This window comes from Cavia porcellus, unplaced genomic scaffold, assembly GCF_034190915.1.
Source record: "Cavia porcellus strain 051 isolate PalLab524CR breed Dunkin Hartley unplaced genomic scaffold, mCavPor4.1 scaffold_24, whole genome shotgun sequence".
Classification (NCBI taxonomy): domain Eukaryota; kingdom Metazoa; phylum Chordata; class Mammalia; order Rodentia; family Caviidae; genus Cavia; species Cavia porcellus.
Window position 1 is genome coordinate 20,581,759 of NW_026947507.1, and position 24,257 is coordinate 20,606,015.

Sequence of the window (24,257 nt, forward strand, 5' to 3'; positions counted from 1 at the left end):
TGTTTCAAAGATAATTCTTAGTTTTTATATCATCATTAAATTTAAAAATGTACTCCTTCAGCTGACATTTCTTTATAAACTAATATATTTAATTGTCAAAATTTTTATCTACACATGCTGAGGTTCCCATAGCCCAGAAAATGCTTTGCTAAATTACTGACAGTCTTCAAAAATTTTCAGATTGTAAAATAATAAGTATTCCAGTAGAAATACTACCTTTCACAAGTATTGTTTTTATGCCTTGATTCAGGGTAATTTTCATGTATAATTACTTATATAAAGTCAGTTTTGTCAAAATTGAATTTTGAGTGTTTTATCAAATTTAAATTATATGTCATCTCAAATTAATTTTAATTTAACATGGAAGACTACATTATCTGGTAAAAAATGAGACAACAGCTAAAAAGATATTTCCCATAAGGCAACATAGGCCTAAACACACATAAATTATAATTAATTTTTAAAGTTTTAATGGTCTGTTTTTTCAATTTACTGAATTTTTCCTTGTTCTTTTCTATGTTTCTCTATTTTATCTTGTTTTCAGTAATTGCTATTGACTGAAAACATCAAAATCTAGCACCTTGGGAATTCTGTTCATTGAAACATTTGAAAGTATGTTTTTAAAAATTTAGAAAAAAATATTAAGACTCAGATATACAAATATAATTTTGTTGGCTACATTTAGTTTTAGTATAATATCGAAACTAGCAACTTAGTATGGATGCAATTATGAATGATAATTCATCTCAATCACGTTTATTTCTAAAGTTGTGCTCCAGCACAATTTGTGTTGATATTATCATAAAAGAAGTAAATAATTTTTAATTAATCATGAATTTTTACTGTATTTACAATATAGTGGCTATATTTTATCTGCTTCTATTTTAGCAGAATGAATTAAAAGTTTTGTTTGAATATATAAATTAGATTTTTAAATTCAAATCATTCAAGAAAATAAATTTAACTGCTTCTTATAGATGTCTTTCTTTTTTAAAATAATCTACCAAAATCTCTTTCTCTCTATGTATATGCATATATATATATATATATATATATATATATATATATATATATTCATACTACCAAATGTCAGGGACTACAGAGACAGCTTTTGAGAAAGTGTGTAGAATATATTTAAACTCAGCATAGATCTTATTAAAGATTCACCATTTGTTTTAGTTGAAAAATACTTATGAGTAAATTGTTACATGAGTAATAGTATATATGAGCTCATATTATTACTGTAATATCCTTAATGAATAACAATTGTGGATTGTAATTTAGTTCACTGACACTGATGTAGAGATGAGAGGAAAGATGTACTAGTTAAATAGTAAGACAATGTTAATTTACTGTGCTACACTATTTAATTTATGACTACTAAAGTATCTGTTGATCAGTTAAATGAAGAAAAGAGACAAAGAAAAGTTAAGAGAGCTTTTTATTATGTAATTACATTTTACATTATGTAGATTTGAAAAAAATATACCCTTAATGCAATGATCTTTATTCAAAATCTGGATTGGTTCTAGCAGAAGGCGAATCAACTCAGCTGTTTGCACCCATGTGGAGATATTAAAATTAGATTCCCTGACTTGCCTTTTTTTTATTTTATTAAACTTGCCTTTATTTTATTTTATTATTCCTTAGAATTTTTTAATGTGTTCAATATTTACTTATTTTTTATTCATTTATTGTTATTATTACTTTCTTTTTTGTCTGAGCCTCAGAGCAGAGGTAAGGCTGGTATCCTCTGGGAACCATGGTATCTTTGCTTAAGTATGTAAGAATAAGTCAATTGTTAGCCAGTATCTTAGGATCTTGAAATCTCTATGAGCTGGGCTAAGATCTTGTCATGGTGTCTAAAAGGATCTTCCGCGTACATGTTTGGAAGAGGTAAAAGCACCATATAGATGTGGACTACCTCTGATATCAGAGTACTCCAGAAGACTACTGCCAGACACACAGGACATTTGGAAATTGGCTTATTACTTGCATCAGGTGGGAAGGAAACTAATGTTGAGTATCTATTGTATCAGGTTTTCATGCTTTGTCTTATACAAGCTGCACATTAATCCTGGAAGATAATATAGATCTAAACCCCAATATCAAAGAATAGTGATCATAGCAAGACCTTCTGAATCATCTGTCGAAGGCCAATAAAGTGGGAATTATTTTCTTTTTACCGGCTACTAGGAAATTTGGAATACTCCAGTGAATCAGTGCAAAGTCTCATTACAAAAGCAAAGGTAAAAAGTCTAGTAGAGCTATGAAGACAATAGATCATGTTTAGAACTTCAATATATTCTGAAATGTGAAACCCAAGCCATTCTTTGCTCCTATAGTAAACTATATTTCCAATTTTCAAAAACTCACTACATAAACAAAACTGAGACTTCCTCTTAATTTTTAAGGAATTCCTTGGTCCGCTATTTCATACCACTTAACCAGTTTTAGAATACTTAGTCTTTCTTCTTTTTTATTGAGAACAGTGGTCCTTGACTTTATGATAGGCTGTGGAATGATTACTCCTTACAATGATTTGATTTAAATATTGAAATTCTTCTGCCTACATCTAAACAAAAATTTTCTGATTAGTTTTGAAGGCCATCTATGAAGCCATGAAAGCAAGCTAAAGTCCTTAATACAATGCCTAACTAATTAACCAAATGAGTTTATAATCTATTTGGGCATTTCATTCTTTGTTTTTCAAAAATTAATTAGTCATAGTTGTATATTACAAAAACTGATTTAAAATGATTTTCATTTAATTGTATAACTTGATAAAAAGTCATGCTGATGAACTATGTGCCTACATATCCTGAATGTTTTGCAGTTTGTATTTAATCTAGCAATTAATATTACTGAATAATTTTCACAAAAAACAACCAGTAAATCTCAACTGGGACACTTATCTCAGAATTAAACATAATTTACAGTTTAATTCTCCAAGATATTCATGTAGACCTTAAGAACTTTATTTAGGATACTTATGGATATAGTAATCATTTTTCATATAGTATTTAGGGATTATTTTAGACATTTTGTGATAAAATATCAAGCGTGACAAATAACATTTTATAAAGCAATAGAGCTTAGAGTTATACTTTAATTCAGCCTGAATTATTGTGAGGAACCACAAAATTGAAAATTAATGGATAAGAAAGGCCCACTGGTAAACCACAAAATGTAGTTAATAGATTGATTCATCCTGCATCTGTTTTAAATAGCATATTTTGATTCTCATGTCAAAAGCTTTACCAAAAACTACTTGAATAGTATAACATTTTAAGAGTTTTTTACCTTCGCAGCTAATGCTTTTTGTATGTTACCAAAAACTGATAACAACAACAAAAACAGCAACAACAAAACCCCTAAAAACAAAACAAAACAAAAACTATCTTGATGATTTTCCTGGGAATAATAAATTCTTTTATTGAGAGTAATTTCAATTCATCTCTTTTGGCTAATCAAGGATTTAATTACATTAATAGGAGACTGCACTCTTGAATGATCTTGTTTTGAAAAAATGATTTGGGTCTTAAATGTTCCCCAATGGCCCACTTGCTAAAGGCTTTGGCCTGAGTTTGTGATGCTATGGGGAGGGTTGGAAACTTCAGCAGGTGGGGCCTAGTGACAGGAAGGTAGCTCATGGGGCATAGTCTTCTAAAGAATATCAGGACTGCTCTCTCTCTCTCTCTCTCTCTCTCTCTCTCTCTCTCTCTCTGTCTCTCTCCCTCTCTCTCTCACATCTCTAGTTTTCTCTCTCATCTCTGTCTCTGTCTCTGTCTCTGTCTCTGTCTCTGTCTCTGTCTCTGTCTCTATATCTCTACCTCTGCCTCTGCCTCTACCTCTGTCTGTCTTCTCTCTCTTGCTTTTGGACCACCAAGAGGTGCGCAGGTCTACTTCACCATGCAGGTGATGTGCTTCTTCACCACAGGCCAAAGCGTAAAGGACCAAGTGGCCATGAGGTAGAGTTTATAAAACTCTGCTTCAAAATGTAACATTCCTCGTCAGGTGATTTTCCTAGGTATTTTGTCACAGTAATGGGCGACTGACCAACACACTGGACACATGAGGTCCCTGTGGCTATTATCAGCAGTTGTTCCTGTTCTTGTTTCCATTATCTTTTGCCGTCTGAGAAAGGACAGCTTCCTCTCCATGTACATGCTGTTGGCATGAACTCAGCTCTGACACCTTTAAAGACATGTTACATAACACACTTTAGACATCTGTTTGTCCATTGATGGGCATCTTGGTTAATTCTATATGTCAGTTATTGTTAATAATGGTATAGTAAACAAGGGCAAGCAAGTATGTCTTCAAAATTATATCCTTTGAATATATATCCGGGAGATGTACAGATGAATCTTATGGGAGTTCTATTTTCAGTATTTTGAAGAACCATGCTGTTTTTCCTAGTGGCTGTACTAATTTACATTTTAACTAACAGTCTGTAAGAGATTCTTTTCTAAGCATCCTACTGGCATTTCTTTTTATACATTTCAAAATACTTTAAAGGAAAAGAATATAAATATTCCCAATACATAAAATTGATACTATTTGTGTATATGAAGTGCCATTGACCCTGATTTGATTATTATGCACTATATGTATTTATCAAATTATAATACTGTACCTAATAAATAATTACAAATATGTGAGTTTAAATGGGAAAATTTAAAGTGTTCTTGCTACAGGAAAAAAAAGATCAGTAAGTGAGATGATGGATGTGTCAATTTGATTTAATCATTCCAAATCGTATTGTCATGGTTTATGTCAGTGGCTCTCAAACCTCATGCAATTATGGTGCATCTAAATCTAGCATCTGTGATTGGTTCATTGTCTAGAGCTCTGATTGGTGGTGTGAATGTTTCACCTGCCCAGGGTGGAGCCAGGATATGATGTATCTATGGCAAGAAGATGCTTCTATCTTTGCTGGTTAGTACTTTGCTGTTTGCAGTGGGCCATGAATAGTGGCCTTGCCATGCCACCCTGCCTCTTGGAGCCTGCTAAGTATGGACTGAAACCTCCAAAACTGTGAGAAATAAACCTTTTCTTCTTTCATGTTGGGCGTCAGATATTTTGTCTCAGCAACCAGAGTGAAAAGTAATTAAGACATGTGTATATATATATATATATATATATATATATATGTATCAAAGCATCACATTGTAACCTATAAAATATATGATGGTGAGTTAAAATTACTTTATTAGTTAAAAAGTCACCTCTTCAATGAAACGTTTATAATCATGACAAAAGATGGCTAGATGTAGAAGATACTGTGTTGAGTAACTACTGCATTCATTATATCTTCGATAGATGTCTGAAGAAAGGACAAAGATCTGAACCAGAAAGCCTATGCACTTTCTCACAAATTACACTCATTACCCTGAAACTGATAAGAAAATTTCTGGGGTTATGTGACTATTCATGCTAGAACTTCCTGTGGTGACACCTGGATTTCAGATTGAACTGGAGTTCTGTTCAGTGATACTTACAATTCATTGTCCTTGAGATAGTCAGTGACCATACCCAGCACTGTCATAGGCTGAGAAACACAAGCTTTTGCTAGTGCATCCAATTCAGATAAGGAGTTCACTTAATTGAGATAAAAGAAGAGAATGGGTATTTAGAAGACAATTAGCAGTCACAGACTCAGGTCTATCTCCTTATCAGAGGGAAAAGCTACCAAATTTTGCATTCACCCTTAGATAATGTTTGCCTGTTGGAAAATCTACTGATAGCTTTCATGTGAGTTATGTTGAGAATGAAAAAAAATAAAATGAGTTGTTATTTTTAAGTTAGAAATATTTATATAAAAGTGCTCCTTAAGCTTATTTTGATCCATCAATCTGTTTGTTCCGTGGTTTTTAACCTATTAAAAGTATGAATCCTAGATTTAAGGAGGTTATTATAGTTGAGTGAGGTCTATTTGGATATTATATGTCGTGGTTTATGATGCACATAATTTGAATATATCAACTGAATGCCATTTTTTGGTTAGACTTCCTAAAACCTTACTTCCAAAAGAAAGACCACATGAAGACTGGAATTATTTTATAAGCAGTGGGCAAATATTCTTTTTTTTTTTTTTTCTTGGTACCAGGGATTGAACCTATGACCTCATGCTTGCACCACTGAGCTAAATCCCCAGCAATATGGGCAAATATTCTTAACAGCAGATTTTAATTATTTGTTATTTTTTAAATGTACTGTAAATATACCTCTTCCTATGCTAAGTATAAAAGATAGTCTTCCTATCTTTCATAGTTTTATATCAATTTTTAGTGTACTAAATCTCATTTTAAGAAATGAAAATGTAAAATTAAAAACTGACTTTTATCTTTATTGATTAAAAATGGTATAAAGTAATAAGGCAGATAACAATAGCTCATGAAATTGTGGACAAAAAGATAAATAAAAATGCGATCAAAACCATAAAAATAATTCCTTCTCTTTAATTACATATGTATGAAATATACAATGATGTGCTGTCATTAAACATATAAAAATAAAAATCTCTAATAATTCAATTATTCCATTAGAATCTTAATTTTTGACCAAAAATATTGCAGTATATGTGAAGCTTTCTCACTGAACCCAGAAAAGCGAATTTGAATCTTTTGATTAAAAATTTTAGGTTAAGAACAAGTACATGAAAAATACTTATTGTCTTTAAGCATTATAGAGGTGCTAATTAAAGTGCTGAGATTCTGTCTTACTTCAGAAAGAATGTTCATGTTCATAAACTCTAAAGCACAAGAAGGGCTGACAAGATTATGGGAAAAGTGAAGCCTTCTACACCATTAGTGACAGTGTACACTAGTCCACCCACAGTGGAAACCAGTGTGGAGAGTCCTCAGAACTAAACAGAAATTCCATTTGATTCAGCTATATTTCTGTAGATCATCTTAAAAGAATAAAAATCATTATATGACAGTGATATACATGTACCATGTTTACAATAGCACAATTCACAATTCACAGAAAGCCAAAGTTTAAATACAGAGAAAATGAAAAGATGAATAATAGGGAGATAGACCTTTTGCAAAAGGAATGGGGATTAAGATACAAAGAGAGGGGGAAATGAAGGAAGGCAAAAGGGATGAAAAAAGAAATAAGATATGTTAAGGATATCTACCAACTTCTCTTGGGAAATGTGATTGTTATGTATGTAGGTACTAATGAAAACTAAAAATTGAAAACAAGAAATCAAAAAAGGAGCCTATATGCTCATGAATGCTAATTAATAAAGAAAATATGGTATGTGTATATATATATATATATATATATATATCAACATTACTCAGCCATACAGAAGTCTAAATTTGACTCATTTGTAGGAAAACAGATGGATCTTGAAAATCATAATACTAATTGGAGTTAATCAGACAGAAGGTTAAATATTGTATAGTTTTTATAATATGAAACGTCATACTGTAAATAATTTAAAGAATGAAATAAAAGAGACATAGGAAGAAATAAAACAGGGATGGGTCAGGGATCCAGGAAAAAAGGGAGAGCAAAGGGTGGGATGGGGAAAGGAGAGTAAAAAGTATCAAGGTGTGATATATGTATATTTCTCAAGATAAATATAATTATAAATTATAAATATAATTATAAATAATAAAAATTGTAGATTATGGGAATGCTGCCTTTAGTTACAAGTGTTAGTTTTACTAAACTTACTTTCATATGGAAATTATAAGCTGATTTAAGACAGTTTTAAGAATTCATTGAACTTTTTGTTAAGAACAAGAGCCTTGTCTGTACCATGTATTCCTTCAGAGTATATATTGCAGTGTTATTTTGAGTGCTCTTTTGCCCTAAAGATGTTTCTTTCTCTTCCTGTTTCTTTCCTATAGCTTTTTTCACCTGTGCTTTGCTCAGGTGAACCTTTGCTGTCCTCTGACAGTTCCAGTAGCTAAGCAGAGATTTGCCTTCCTTCAGGCCTGTCTCAGCTTCAGCTCACATCTCTGTAGTTCCTTTAATATTTTTAAAGACAACTCACATCTCATACATATGACTATACTAATCCTTCTTCATAGTTTCCCTATTTTCTTTTATTCTATCCTCCATGCTCAATGTCAGCTTTTTATGTTACATTTTCATAATATGCTGTAGTGGAAATTTTATTGTGAGGATAAGTCCTTATAAATTTGGAAAAATATGGTAAGTCACTGTTTTGTTTTGATAGAATTCATTACTAAAACAATTGTTTCAGTCAAGCTTGAGAATAGAGAATAGTTTTATTTTGATTAATTAGAGACAGGGTTATATTATGTAAACCAGGCTAGCTATGAATCTGTGATCTTTTTTCCTCATCCTCTCAACTGCTAGGGTAAATATACATGTCACCATACTTCACAAATATAACTTTAAAATTTTTAAATTTTATTAGACAGCTAACAAAAAGTGATCCAATTATTAAAAATATAATAAGAGTGTACAGTTCCTTAAAAATTGTTCAGTGATATTTATCAGGCAAACCTAACCTTGCCTGTCTCACTATATTGGACACGTTCTTAAGAAAGCTTTCTTCTTCTTGGACTGGGGTTTTCTTGAGCCCTTTGGTATTATGTTTTTCATTGCTTTTTTATTTGTGCTTTTTGGACTGAATCTTCCTCCCACATAAAAGATCCCATACTTTTTGACATTTCCGTCTTGGATTATTTTGACACTCTCCCTCCTATTTGTAAATTTCATATCAGGGAGAATGAATGAAAAAGAATCGGTGGGCTTCTAATTAGCTGCCCACGCTACTGTGATAATGTGCTTGGATAGAAATAAAATCTAATCAGTTTTTAAAATTATTTGTTCTTGTTAAAGTTATGTTACTTTTTTATGGGAACTCTTTTACTATCTCAATACATTTCATTGCTTTTCTCCTTTATTGCTAGTATTTCATTTCTTGGAATATTGACTCCATAATAATCTCTTTGTCGGGGCTTCAGATGCAGAAAGGGGCTGTGCTAGGGGGCGAACACTGCTCTTTTATGGAGCATTAATGAGGGGAGGGGTCCTTACACTTTAGGAAGGTAAAGAGCACAAATGTGATTGAGGGAGGGATGTGTGGAGCTGTCTGTGGTCTCTGAACTTTCTTCAGCTGGGAACTACCCCGTGGGCGTATCTCCTAGCTGCTAACAGGGTAGGAGTGGGAAGGTGGGAACCCAGTCTAATCTTGTTATGTAGATTTACCAGAGTGATGATGTTTGTTGGAAAAAATAGACTTTATAAAAGGATGGTTTTAGCAGAGTATTCTTGACTAAAGAATTGGAGGTAGCAAATAAACCCTTGTCTGTGAATTTATAAGGGAAGAGACTATCCATAAAGCACAAATCACTTTGGGGGCATAAAAGGAAGATGTTCCATAACTTCAAAACTCTCTTCTATGGTAGTAATAACGTGCAAAATCTTTTTTTGCTCCATCTATGATTTTGGGCCAGGGAATCCATATCCAAAGCAATTGTAGATGGTTTGGTTGCCTATATTTGCGTTCAAAATGAACAAACAAAGCATAATAACAAATAACAAACAAAAAAGCCAACACAGACAACAACAGCACAAAAAGACTGACATGGCTAAACAACATGGTATATTTTCTTCTTTCTCCCCCACACCTTAGATGGTACCATTGTGATACATGAAAAATAATATTTTCTTACTTTTTTGTATTTATGTAATTGTGATTGTCCCTGAATACTTCTGTTAAGTTTTACATTATTTTATCTGTAAAATGCTTTTTTTTTTTTCTTTAACAGGTTTTTCTTACATGGGTTTTTTCTTGTTGATTTACAGAAACTGACTTTTAATTAAAAAAGAACATTCTCTACTCTCCTTAAAAGTTACGATATTGCTTAAGTGTTAATAATTTGCCTTTTGGTTTCCAAGATTTTAATTTATAATGTATTTAAATTTGTTAGTGTTAGTACTTGTAACACTTGATTTTGTATCTTCTGTTTAAGGCTTTATCCACTCATTATTAGTATGATCTTATTTTTTTTGTATTTATCTTTGTCTTTTAGAAAGAAATAAAAGTTTTAGGAGGTCCATTTAGTAATGTATTTTAACACTGAAAACACATTAATTAAATTTCTTCAAAAATGTTGAATAAATATTTTTTTCATCTCTGGATGTTATTAGTTGGGGTATGTCTCATGAAATTTATGAAAAGAGAAGGAAAGTGAAAATACACTCTACCAATAAGATATTTTTATGCTGTGTCACACAGTGATAATGCTCTTCACAAAAGAAGTTGAGCTGAGAAAGATAGAGAATATACTGTCATGGTAGGTTTATGATTGTAAAACTGGTGATCAGACTGGAGACGCGTTAGCAAAGTCTTTAGGGAGAGGAAGGAATGGGCCATGGGACAGGACTACAGGAAGGCCACAGCCATTGACAGGTGCAGTCATCCTAAGAGCAGCAGGAAGGTCCAAGTGCCCACCTGAGGTGGGCTCTTGAGGTTGGCTGTTGGGAGACAGGGCTGATGAAGCAAGGTTATCAGAGCACACAGTGCACTGTGGGCTCCTGGAAGGACTCTGATGACTTTGATTTTTATCCTGAATGAAATAAGAACCTTGACTGTACATAGTCAAGTGACAGGTCTGGTACTGGTTACTATTTTGGGTAGAGCATTGTAAAGGAAATAGTACCATCTGTAAGTTAAAACACATGAATATGTGTGCATAGGAAAAAATGTTGAAAGACAAATGACTTATGTTCTTTGCTGGAAATAATACCTTTTTTAGACATAAAGTTTTCTATGGTGTAGGTGCTTTTCTTGGAAGTTCACATTGTTATTAAAACAAAAATGTAGAATCAATTTGAAGTGATGCTGGAACAAAAAAACTCAGCTACATGTTTTCCACTATTTGCAATGACATGCTGCTCTAATTTTAGTCATGCTGCATAGTTGGTAAATTTTTTAGAGAGAATTCTAGCGATTTGTTTCTTCCACTAGGACACTTTGTCCCTACATATATGAGGCATTCACTTTTAGCAAAAAATAAGAAAATGATATACAAACAAGTAGTCAATAAACTATGTTGTTTACCAGTAAGGAGAGAAACATTCTATCTGTTTTCATTTTATTAACTTACAATAAGCATAATGATATCTAAATTTTCTTTAGCAGTTTCAACATGGCAAATATTATGCTTTTTTCCTTACTTGCATCACCTTATTTAATTCTCACTGAAACTGAGAATTTCCACCATTGTAAAAATGAGGAATGGGGTTTAACAGAGGTGAGACGAAATGCCAACTGAATAATAATTTTGTCTGAAGGTAGATTGTTTTTGAGACCTAAATGCATCACTTAATGCTCAGCAGTTTTATATAAATCAATTCTATAAATTTTATATAAATCAATATACTTTATATTTTTATTTATATAAATCATCTATTATACTTCAACATAAATACTGAAGCATGTTATTGAAAATGACTTTAAGAAATCGTCGACCTTGTCAAATTAAATAATATACTTCTTGCTAACAATTCCCATATGGAGTTAATAAAAATAAACTTGATTTCTTTGCTCTTTTATTTTCATTTCCTACTCCTGACTGGGAGTATTTCCAAAAGCTTATTTCTCTTCTCTTTTCTTTTTATATTCTTTTGCAGTGTGAACTCATCCTATTTCTGCTTGATATAGATTTGTTTAGCTTTGAAAACACCACACATGTAATCATATTTAAGTATTACATTTTTTGCCACTTCTTTGACAGTTTGAGTTTGATATGCTAGCATTACCTCCAACTGTGCATGACTTAAATTGAATTAATCATTTCCCTCATTATCTTGTATTCTTTCTTCTTGATTTTGTTATTTGTCTGCGTCATTTTTAGTGGCATCTAAATATGAAAGGATGAAGAAAGTTTACTCACTCTTCTTTCATTTCTGTGATTAGTCATCTTGGGTTTTTGTTCTCTTTCATGTATTCTCTCTTAGGTCACCGTTTTCGTGGTCATAATTCTAGCTTGGGTTGTACTATCTGTAAGAACTTTCTAATTGATTTCCCTGCTGCCAGAATATCTCCTGATTTTCAGAACTTTCAACCCATTATCAAGTTTATTCTTTCTTAAAGAGTGATTTCCTTATCCCTCTCATAGCCTTTCATTCTAAATATTTCACTGTTACTCACTGAATAGTGTTAAAATCATGGTGTCCAGGATACGTGGCCCATTATGATCTATGCAGGTATTCCTTTTAAACCGTTAACAATTAGAATGCCTACGCAGAAGTGTGGGCTGAAAGGCAGGTAAACATAGTTAACGCACAATTAGAATATACTGGACCTTATGTGGCATTTTCAAGCTAGGCTGAAAATCCTTTTAGGACATAAAAATATTAGAGGTCTCAAGCTGAGAGAGGGGTTTTGAGGATTTTTAAACAGTATATTTTCTGTACTTCCTACCGCTTCCTCTAAATCCTGTATTAAACTTTTCACTCAAGTCAAAAAAGAAGTGTTTTTCAGAAGAAAATTGAATAACTTAGTTATGTATGTCCTTGCCTTTTGGTGGACAGAGTACACTAGTATCATAAGACATCTGAGAGCTCTAAAAGATAGAAGTCCAGCCTAAGCATTCCACATTGGGGGAATTATTCCACTCTGCTTACTTATCAAGGCCTTGGATGGACTGAGTATGAGGGTGAACCAAAAAAGTCATGATACAAGTTGTCTAAACCTATCTAGAAAAGGACAATGCAAGCTGTGACTCTCAGGTCAAATCTTACTGCTTTTTCTTATAAATATTGAAATGTAGCCTCCTAATTCGTGTATCTATTATATACAGTTGCTTTGGGCTATAGTTATAGTGTTGAGTAGTTACTTCAGGGATGGTCTGGATCACAAAGCTTAAAATATTTATCATCTTTTACAGAAAAAGATTGTTGAACTTTGGTAGAGAAGTAAGCAGATTTCAGCAGAAAAAAAGCTACAATTACAGTTTTGTTCCAAAGGCTAGAGAAAGGAGGCAGCAAAAATTAAAATAAGGAGACAGTTAAGAACTTAAGAATGTTGTATTCTGGGAATACCAAAGACAGAAATTTCAAAACTTCATTTAAGGTGGAAAAAGTTTGCTTGCTTCATAGTCTTCCATATCCTTTTATTACGATGGCTGTCGTAGTCTCAATGAAATAAATGCTTGCTGCTCTTCTTTCTTCTTCTTTTCCATTCGTCAGATCAAGAGAGTTGAGAAAGTGAATTATCAACAGAGGAGCAGGAGAAGCAGGAGGAGGAAAGGGAGGGAGAGAAAAATGAATGCTAGGAGGGGGCCAGAGGAAGTTAAGTCACCCAGAAGCAGGCTCTAAGGTTTATTATTACACAGGTTTCATTATTTAATTATGCAAATGAGCCAGTGTTTTGTAACTTAAAGACACCATCAAATATTTATGATTTGAGATTCACCAGAGAAGATATATGATAAACTCAATTTTTTACCAAGGCAAAGGGAAAGTTATCCATATGCTGGAGTAGGCTGCTAACTGGCTTGAGAGAGCTGGATATAAATTATTCAGAAATAATAGTAGCCTGTAGTTAAATCACCAGGAGCTTGAAATTGGCCACAGTGGTAGTATTCACTGCAGAAGTTGGAAAATGCTATAAATCAGGACATGTTCCCCCAAGAAAGTCAGTTTACTAACATACAACCAGAGCTTGACAAGATCACTATTTTGAAAGCATGGTCAGAAAAAAAAAATGGCTTTTTACTAAAGGCCATGAGTTATTTATGTTTAATATGATAGTTATACTTGATTGCTTTTTCTCTGCTGAAAAGACATCTCATAATTAATGTATCCTAAACAAGCTATGGCTGTTTCTTATTAAATATGTTGTTAATCTATTTTGTTAAAGAAATGTTTGTTTCCCTTTCTCTGAATTTCTTATCTAAATCCTAGCAATGTTTAAAAACTACTTCTTTCTTTAAACTTTTCTGAATTGCTGCAACTTATATTAAGTATTATTGGTCTTTCTGTAATACATATTTTTCATTCTGTAGCTATATATTGTAATGTGTTATCAACCTTTCAAATTTTATGTTGTCTATATTTTTCCTTCATTTATATTGTATGCCAATGTAAAATAAGAATTATAGTTTCTTTCCCTGTCTTTCTATTCTTATATTAATAACTACCACTATGTAATTTGCTTATGAATAGATTACATTAATGAAATTGTATTCATGCATGTATGTATTAAAATATAATATATGTTTTATTGCTTCCACCATGGTAGTTCTCAAAGATCCTGAAGTTCTTAGAAATTTAACCAACAGATGGCTGTCAGCTATGTACTGAAGGAAGATCTTCAGAATTAGAAAGCCTGATTCAGTTTGAATTTAACCACTTGCCACTCTTGTTGGCTTAGAGAATTGTTCTCTTTTTTTGAGGATCAGTTTGTATTTTTAACCTGTAAACTGAAATTAATAATATATACTTTTTTGATAATTAGGATGACTAAATCAGATAATCTTTATGGAATGTTTTGTAAAGTATGATTATTTATCTTAAAATGCTAACTGGAAGAAAGATATGGAAATATTTAGACAATGTAAGCAACCCCTGATATGTATTTGAATATGTTGTTTGTATTATTTAAGACAAAATGTTTCCTTTCTGTTCTTATAACATAATGTTTGATTAGTCATAGCCAATTGGTAATTTATGAGCTAAATTTCTTGCTAATAAAGCCTTTAGATTAATAGTATTTTCTTTATTTACCATTTCTCAGTTATATTGACATAATTAAGTTACTTATCAGCTATTTACTAACATACTACTAGACCATAACAAACTTTCTATTTTGAAAGTGTAGCAAAAATAAATAGACCTTTTACTAAATCCCATGAATTATTCATGTTTAATATAATGGTTGTGTTTGATTCCTCCTTCTTTTTGTGATTTGCCTCTCATGGCAATGTGGAGTACCTATCAAGGTAACAGAGAGCACCTTGGCTTGAGCATCACTGGTAAAAACAAAACCATTGTATATTCATATGAATAAGGAGAAAGGTAACAAAAGCAATGAAGCTGGCCGATTCTTATTTTTCACAATTTTGTTTACATAAACAAGTAAAACTTAACATAGAGAAGCAATCTTTTGCTATGTGATTCACATCAAATTTATTTAAATTGTTTTCACAATCTATTTCTAGTTGAAAAAATGTCCCAGTATTTGGCCCTCTGTAAAAATGACATTTTATTCTTCGTTACAATAGCATGGTATAGCAAAATTTTTCTTGATGGAGCCAACTTGGGCAACGTTCTTGAATAAAATGCTTTGATACAGTTCCCTTACTCCAAATTATCACTTCGTCAGAAATATGGTACTGAGCCAGGTCTGACTGCTTACTGCTTAACAGCCAATACTAAGAAAGAGCCGTGGTGGAAAGGAAGTCAGTTTTGTTCAAGGGGTTGCATCCTAAGAAGATGAGAGGAAGTCCCCTGTGTAGGCATCTCAGGAGTGCAAAGGGCTTTCATAAGGAGCAAAAGGTGGACCAGGAACAGTGGACAGAAAGCCACACTGGTGCTCGGGTCTTCTTCTTCCAGGCTATGGATCTCCTTTTTCTTTTCTCTGGCCAGAAAATTGTAATTCACTTTGACATTCTAGATTTAGTTACAAACCAACTTTCTCTTTTCTCTAAGCTAAACTTGACAACAATTTGCGTGCTTTGATGATACAGAGAACTAAAAATGCTGGGGATTACATATTCTGATGTAATTTGAGAGGCATGTGATATTCTGGGCCTTGTAAATCAAAAGAAAGATTATTTAGTGGTTAATGTCTTAAATCACATAGGTGTAGATTTTTGTGTCTTGTGTGTGTAGTACTAAGAATTGAATTTAGGCCTTTTCACTGAGCTGTATTCTCAGATATTTTCTTTTTGGAGGGGGGAGATCTCATGAAGTTGCCAGGATGGGCTCAAACTTGTGATCTTTCTGCTATAACCTCCGGGAGAGCCTTAACACCCTTAACTGTTTTGATCTTTGACATTGTAGAGGAACTGGGCGTGAATACTACATAGATTTAGGATGCATGGAATGTCAGAGGATATACATGGAGTGCAAGTTTATTTGTATTGCGTCCAAATATTTTGCTACCTCAAACAGATGAGATTTTCTTTTTATTGGTACCGAGAATCAAACTCATGACCGCATGCTTGCAAGGCAGGCGCTTATGCCACTGAGCTAAATCCCCAGCCCCAAACAGATGAGATTTTGGAGATCAGGCAATTAAATGAAATTCAGAAGTAAAGGATAAAGGAAATAGAATTAGAATTGAGACCAGAAAATAAAATTAAAACCAGAGAACTTTTACAGGAATATACAATCCTCAAAAGTATATTCAAATGTGTAGGGATATATTAGAAGTGAAACAATCATGTGTGGAAGAGGAAACCCCATGTTCAGAGGTAGCAGGTGTTCTCTGTGAGCAGGAAGAGGTACCATGCCAAGCAGTGAATTACTATCATGAGTCAAAGCCAAATCCGTGTTGAGTACCCACTGAGCCTGTCAGCTGCAAGGACTAGAAAGTGGGTTGCACTTATGGGGTTTAAGAAGAAATATTGTCTACTTAACTATAGAAACTACAGGTTTTTGTGGCTTATAGTGTTTTCTGCCATGACTCCAAAAGCAATTTGACGTGTTGGGTCAATCTGAAAACAATATTACTTTTTGAAGACTCAATCGATGCTCTTCACTTGACCTATACCAATAGCTGGCATCTTTTATAGGTGACATTTCCCAATTTAACTTGCATTGTTATCAGGATAAATTAGTATCCAAGTTCACTAAAGTACCTGTGCCTAAAGTTTTGAGAGGAGAAGATGTGGTTTTGATAGTCTCCTCAGGTCAACAGTATCAAATCGAACATGTTAGAATGAGAAGGAAGTGAAACAAAGCCAGGTGAAGCTGTATTTCAGAGAATTGTGGATGTGGCTGCTGTGAGAAGGTGGTGCTATGCAGCTATGCAAGCTTGAAAGCAATGCAAGGAACAGAGCTGTGTTTCTGAATATCACCATGGTTACCATCTATAAAAATAATGAAGGGAGAAAATAAGATCACTGGAGTTTGAAGGCTTCTTTCTAAGTTTGGTTTTTGTCTTATCAAATCAAAAGATCCTTCGGTTTTGTATTACCTTTACTAAAAAAATAAAAATTTTTTTTCTCCATAAAGGTTCACTGCTAACCATTTCAAGAATACTGGTACTCTCTCTCCCCTCTGTAGACGTGCGTGCTATGTTTGACCAATCATGGTGAAATATCAAGGCATCTTTTAATGTGACTGCTGAACTACACTCAAAATTCAGTCATGACTTTATGTCTTTCACCCACTCAGTACTCCTTATGCTTATTATCACTGATGCAGTGACATAGTTCTTGAATTTTAATGTTTTTTTGCATCCAGCTGTGACCACTGATTCACTCTTTGAATTTAATGATGTTAAACACAATAAGAGAGATGACTTAATGGTCTTAAATGTTTACTGTCATTGAAACCCTTCTGCAATTTTCATTACTCAGAGAAATCCCTGCTGAAATGTTATTCTTTCTGCTTCCCAAATGCTTCTGGTAAGCAAAGATACAAGGAAATGCAGGCTACACCAGCTGTTTCAAGCTAATTAAGACAGAAGCTAAGTCTTCATATTCAGTAAAATTCCACTGTTATGCTCTTTTTCTAATGATGTAAGGACAAAGGGCACTGCATTTCCACATTTCAATGAAAGCAGGAGGTTGAGATTTTTCAAAGCTTAGCATTCTTATACAATATGAAGACTAGTATTTTTAGAAAGTGATTCCTTAATGCTGATAAATACATATTATATATATATATAATATGCATATATCAGTGTGTATGCTTTTCTACAATGTGCAGCTTGAATGTGGATTTAAGATTTATTTTGAGCTGAGACAATTGAGAAACAACAGGCAAAGAAAAGCCCTTTCTCCCTTTTTGCTTAAAGTCTGGCCATAAATTTCTCCTTGCGAAGGTGCCTCTTACTTTCCCTTGTATAAAGGGAACTCTTTATCTTTGAAGATGATTCCTTGCCATAGACAGAACCAGAGAGGAGTCTGTGTAACAGATTCCCTCATAAACAACTCATATCTTTTGTTAGTTTTCCCCACTCAAAAGAACTGAATTGGACAATGAAAGCTTTCTGGATGATTTCTGTGAGCAAAATTGTTACTTTCTGTTATATTTCAATTCATCTTATTTCCTTTTATCACTGCTAGAACCAATCATTTGTATAGGGAACTTTAGTTTCCTTTCATGTAGATTAATATCCCAAAACCAAGATGTGGGTCATAGATGCAGTGAGATGCACTTATTTTATTATTGATGTGTTATTGCTTCTAGGGTCTCTTTACATGTTTTATGTACACATTTACTTTTATTTATTCATGCTAGGTCAACTATTATGTTTTATATCTTCTTATAAATGCAATCACAACTATGCACAGTTTTGTGTCCAAATTCTTACAGTCAGCATTTGCAGTTATGAGAAACACCACTCCTGTGTCAGCAATTTGTTCTTTTCATTTTAGAGTAGAATTTCTGCATGACTATACTTCAAATTTGTTACCCATTCTCCTATTGATGAATATTGGAATGATTGCTAATTGTGAACAAGAGTGCTGTGCCATTTTCTGCATCTTTTTATTGCCATTTATTTTCATTTCTGTTGAGTAGAAACAGAAAAACAATTATCTGAGTGAGGAATTTTAAAAAATTTAACTTTTAAAGAAAATTCCAAAGATTCCCTGAAATAGTCACACACTTTTAGACTCCCACCAAAAATGTGTGAATGTTCTGCTATTCTGCATTCTAGTTATCATTGGGTACCATCATTCTTTTAATTCAAGCTACTCGAAGGGGTTTACTCTTAACTCATTTTCTTATGGTTTTATTTGAATGGCACTTACAATATGGTTAGGTTTACTTATATATCTTTCTTTTCAAAAAGTGGCTTTTCATATCTTTTTTGATCATTTCGAAAAAAAATTGTCTTCCAACTACTGATTTGTAGTTGGAAGACAGTAGTTGGAATAATTTATAGTCTTGATACAAGTTCTTTCTCTCTGCTTTTATAAGAGTAGTACAATACTTTCAGGAAAATGTAAGTAAATGTAAAATTCCAAATACTGTTTTAAAATATTTTGTAGGAGCATGAATTCTAAACTATGGAGGACGAGGAAGAAGAAAATAATTTTACTGAGGATTTCAAGAACATGTAACAAGAATGACTTGAAAGACAATTAGAATTGGGAGGGGGGATTAAAAGACGATTAGAATTGGGAGGGGGGATTTAGCTCAGTGCCTGGCAAGCATAAAGTCATGAGTTCAATGCCTGGTACAAAAAAAAAAAAAAAAAAAAAAAAAAAGAGGAAAGACAATTAGAGGTTGATCAAAAGAGACGGTAATATATATGGGAAAGAAAAATATGAGAGGATATAGAGAACGAGTTCCACAAGAATGAGACTTGCCTGTTTATTATCAGGTCTCTACTTACTATATGAAATTGATTAAAGAAATACAGGAGTAGTATAAAATAATCAGTTACATTGATTGAGGAAACATGATTAAGGGTTAGAAAATATGTGCACCAATATGGTATGAGACATCTCTTCACATCAAAAAATTTGAAAGGCAACATCACTTCTAAAGAGTTTTTTTTTTTTTTTTTTTTTAAATACTTGAGACTTTATTTAGTTCCAAATGAATCTGTTCTATTATCACCTGAGGAACTTTTGGAAGAAAAAGTCCTTAGAATTGAGTCCAATAAAAAAAAAAAAAAAGAGTGCACTGATAATTTATTTATTTATTTTTTGCCTTTTGCACAACTGTTCTACCTGTATCATAGTGGTCAATAGGTCTCAAAAAGACATGCTCCAAATCACTCACTTCTGCACTGAAACAAGCAAACCATGTATATTTTTTTGATTATTGAGGCAAAAAAGCACCCTCATATGATTTTTAAAACTTAAATATCCATACAAAGTCAGGTATCTTATTTCCCCAGTATCAGACATTATAAAAATGATGAATTCTTTGTAGATATTTGTCTTTACTTGAACGCTGTGTTTATTTGCACAACATGTTTAGTAAATGTGCCTAAAATACAATAGGCTATAGGAACTCTTAACAACCAAGATTTGCTTCTGTGACTAGGTTGTAAAATGAATTTAGTCAGTAAATGATAAATTGTATATAGTATGTACATTACAATATTCAGAGCAAAGAAATAGAAAAATAAAACTCCAACTTGATGACTTTATTTGTATTTACATAACTAATATATAATAGATCATAACACTACAGTACTGTACTATACAGTATAAGCCACAAAATTATAGTACTGTAGAAACAAGATGTACTGTCCAAAAAAAAAAAAAAAAAAAAAAAAAAGACACTGAGGCTCTATCAACAAGATGTATAGAACTCTAAAGGGAAAATCATCATAAATCTAAGGAGTGGTTCTTAAATCTGAACAGTTGTTAAACAGGTAATTCATTAAATGGAGGAATATCTGCATAGGAACAAATGTGGTTGTTAAATGAGGAATGTCCGTATTCTCCAATTTAAATGATTAACATCATTTTGTTTGTTTTATCTGTTGATCCCAATGGTTTTATGGGACAAACGCGTTTTATTTTGCAAATGTAAGTGTTTGTGTTGATTACCTTGGATTAAATGTTTTCAGTAAATGTAATCACAATCCTTGATACACTGTGCAAATTAGAGGTACATTTTCATAGAAGAGGATTTTTGGGTGATATTTGTACAGTGAAAGGAATGAATCAAAATTGTCCATCAGACTGAAATATCTCTTTACTGACAAAGAATTTAATCTTGGATAATAAATATACAATGAGAAGTTCATTTACTGAAATACTATATTTTACAAATTTCTGTCTAGATTTCACCTTGCCTTCTCTTCCCACTTCTACTTCACGAAATTTGGGTTTTAGGTAATTCATGTTATTTATTACCTTTTCTAAACAGCTCTTAAGGGAAATGATTTTAGAATTTTCCTAAATCTTGGAGGTCTCTTTGTAAAAATAAAAACGCTGATCATTGAATATTTGCAATATTAAACAATCTTGTTTTCTCTTAAAAGACAGAATTTTTTTCCATATTCTGAGTTCCCCAAATATCATCAGTAAAGTTCCAAATTCTCCTTATTCTGTCCTGTCATATTTAAGAAAAGGTACAACAACCCACGCATTTGGCTCATTATTGGTAAATGACCAGGAGATTGACTTAAAATTAAAAAAAAAAAAAAAACAAAAAAACCCCCTGATAATCGCCCCCGGATCTACCTAATTCACCATTACTGTTCCCAAACCCTGTCACTGTGGAGGTCATCCACTGAGTATGAAACACAGTACATAAAAAAGCTTATGCCATTAGTAAAAAAGGGTAAACCACGCATAGTATCCTAATAAGGTTAATGAATGTAAATATCATACTCCATAAATATGAACTAGGTTTGATAATACTAACAAGAAAGAAAAAGGGGAAGAGAGTACTAGAGGATGGGAAAGAGGAGGAGGGAAAGGGAAAAAAGGAGTTACAAAATGAACAAGTTGTATTAGGTGCCTGCTCTCCAAGAGGCTTGTAAAATGCATGCATGTACTGCAAGCGTATACTGCAAATGTATTAGTAAAAAAAAAAACATTTAAAAACTTATACTAAAGACAAAATAGAAGAATAAAAACTTAATGCTTTCAGGTGAAGGGGGCAGAACATAGTCACAGCAAGATTAGCTCAACTATCCAGTCACTAGGACTGTGAAGAGAGGAGGCAGCAAGAGGCTGTCTGGCATGTTGGTAGCATAGGCTGAGTACTGGAACACTCAGTTCTGGTTTTGAGCCTTGGCATGAAACTATGGAAGAAAATTGACCAAAATAACATCAGTAAAAGCTTTATTTAAAAAAAAATCAGGCAGATGCTCCTTAGCAAGGAAGAACTTTTAATGAGGAGTCAGCAAAAGTGACAGTTGACATTCATCTACTTTCAGAAATAACCGTAAAGACGAATGTTTGGTCTCATTGCCAGTGTCTGGGCCTTTTTGATTATGTCAGGAGGTTGGGAAGGTGTTATCATGGTGAGCATCGTATGCAAGAGAGGGTGGAAAGAAAGGACAGCTATGGAAAACACTCAGGAATTAGTATGTCATACAGTGGAAGTAAAATATTACTGAGTAAATGAATTAAGTGAGTAATAAAGAACAGGATTCCTCAAGAGTGACCCACTACTTCCAATAGAATTGTTTAAAAATGTCTCATGAAAGAGCTGACAAATGATTTACAGATTGAAGGATAAGTAGAGGTTCGGACACGTGAAAAAATTGACAGCAGAGATCATAAATATGCTCTAGAAAAAAAAGAAAGGAGAAAGATGCAGTAAGCAGTATCTTTTTTCCCTCTCAATCTAGTTTTTTAAAAAAAGATTTATAAAGCAAATTGGAATAACATTAAGATAGTACCTTGAGTTCCTATGAACAAGTTTTACTTAAATTTAAATGTGTGTGACGTCATTTCTTAATTGGGTAGGTTTCAGATTAGCAAACAATCATTTTGTCAGTTTTGTTCTTATAATACCAGTTGTAGTTTGTATCAGTTACCAAAAGGTGGCAAAGTTTTGTGCTTGAGAATAGTTTCAAAGCCATAGACTGCTTCCCAAACAAGGCCTCTGCTTTCCTTCATTCTGTGTCAACATATACACATGACATGTGATGTAACAGGTACAAGCCACAGTGAAGTTTGCAGTACTGTGTGTTGTTTCTGTTCTTGGCAACATTACAGCATCACAGCTTGCGATATTGTGAATCATAGCCTTGCCTTTTCATTTTATTCTTTATTTAGTACCATAATTATCTAAATGAGCTTTGAAATTATGAGTTGAAGCTTCAGACCAGTCTCTAACTCTGCTATTCCAAGTATAAATTTGGTTCAGTACTTTATAAAAGAGCAATGCACTTTTGAAGATACAGTTCAAGTCCTTCTCTGTGCTCCATTTTACACCTTCTCTAGCAATAACCACTATCTTGAAAGTATAATAATCTTTTTCTTTGTTAATTACTTTCACTTGTCAATAATCCTTGAAGCGACAGCACTAGGAAAAGTCGTGGTCATTTTTCAGATCAGTGAAGAACTGGTTCTAGGAGTCCGAGTAGAGCAAAATCTGCAAATGCTCAAGGTCCTCATACAAAATGGTATGGCATTTCCAGATAAGCTAAACATTTCTTCCAGTGTACTTTCAATCACATCTTGATTGTTTATCAAGTACATAGTTGTACATGTAAATGCTGCGTGGATAATTGCTATACTTCATTGTTTAGGGAATACTGATAAGCAAAATGCTTGCATTTATTCGGTTAAATGCAATTAAAATATATTGTCAACCTTCTGTAGCTTGATTTCAAAGTTGTGGAATTGAGAGTATGGAGCATCTGCTGTATTAAGTTGTTATTAAGTAGTTGAGTATAATTCAGAGTTGAAGAATGCGTATTGTAGGAAAGTTGAGCTCCTTTGAGAGTGTAGAGAGGGATTTATCACAGATTCGGAATTGTGTTAAGTTAGAGTCAGACTTAAGTAAGTGAAGCTTTACTCTGAATTGTTTACTGTGAATAAGGAAGAGAAATTCTATTATTGAATATCTTGATAAACCTTACCTGAAAACAAGGAAGAATAGGAAAAGATTAAACTATAATTGATAAAGAAGCAACTCAATCATATTACTTGGACAGTGGATGTATGGTGATGTTTGTGACTTGGACGATACTCTCAGTTTCCCTTTATGATGAATACAGGATGACTCTTTAACTTAATTCCTAATAATCACAAAGTGGTCTTGTCTGTATTGATGTTCTGTGAAATTATTTATATTTTATACAACATAATGGTCTTACAGTTGATATAAAGGCAAGTCAAAGGCCAGCTTCTAGTTGACAGTGCCAGGTTCACTCATATATTACAAGGGCTTTATTTCATATGTCTGAGTATTTTAAAACACATACATATGATTTATGCTATAGATAATATCGATATTTTCTATTTAAATTTATATGTGGCATCATGTTATATATATATATATATATATATATATATATAAAATCTTTGATAATTTATTTTTCAGTGTTCATTGTTGATACACTTAGTTTATTCCTCTTAGTTTTGTATGTGGTATTCTATTGTACAAATGAGGCACACAGAATCAGATACAGAGAAACTTTTGATGTA

General features: G+C 32.9%; 1 protein-coding gene across 4 annotated transcripts in view; it reads left to right on the forward strand.

Moving 5' to 3' along the window:
• Gpm6a (glycoprotein M6A) overlaps positions 1-24,257 on the forward strand; it is a 293,169-nt gene that overhangs the window by 78,063 nt on the left and 190,849 nt on the right. Inside the window, exon 2 of one of the 4 annotated variants that reach the window (XM_063234735.1) lies at positions 1-24,257. This exon is cut by the window's left edge and continues 22,019 nt beyond it; it is cut by the window's right edge and continues 63,001 nt beyond it. The exons of the other annotated variants lie outside the window; for them this stretch is intronic. The gene's annotated coding sequence lies outside the window, so the exon portion shown is untranslated. 4 annotated transcript variants of the gene reach the window in all.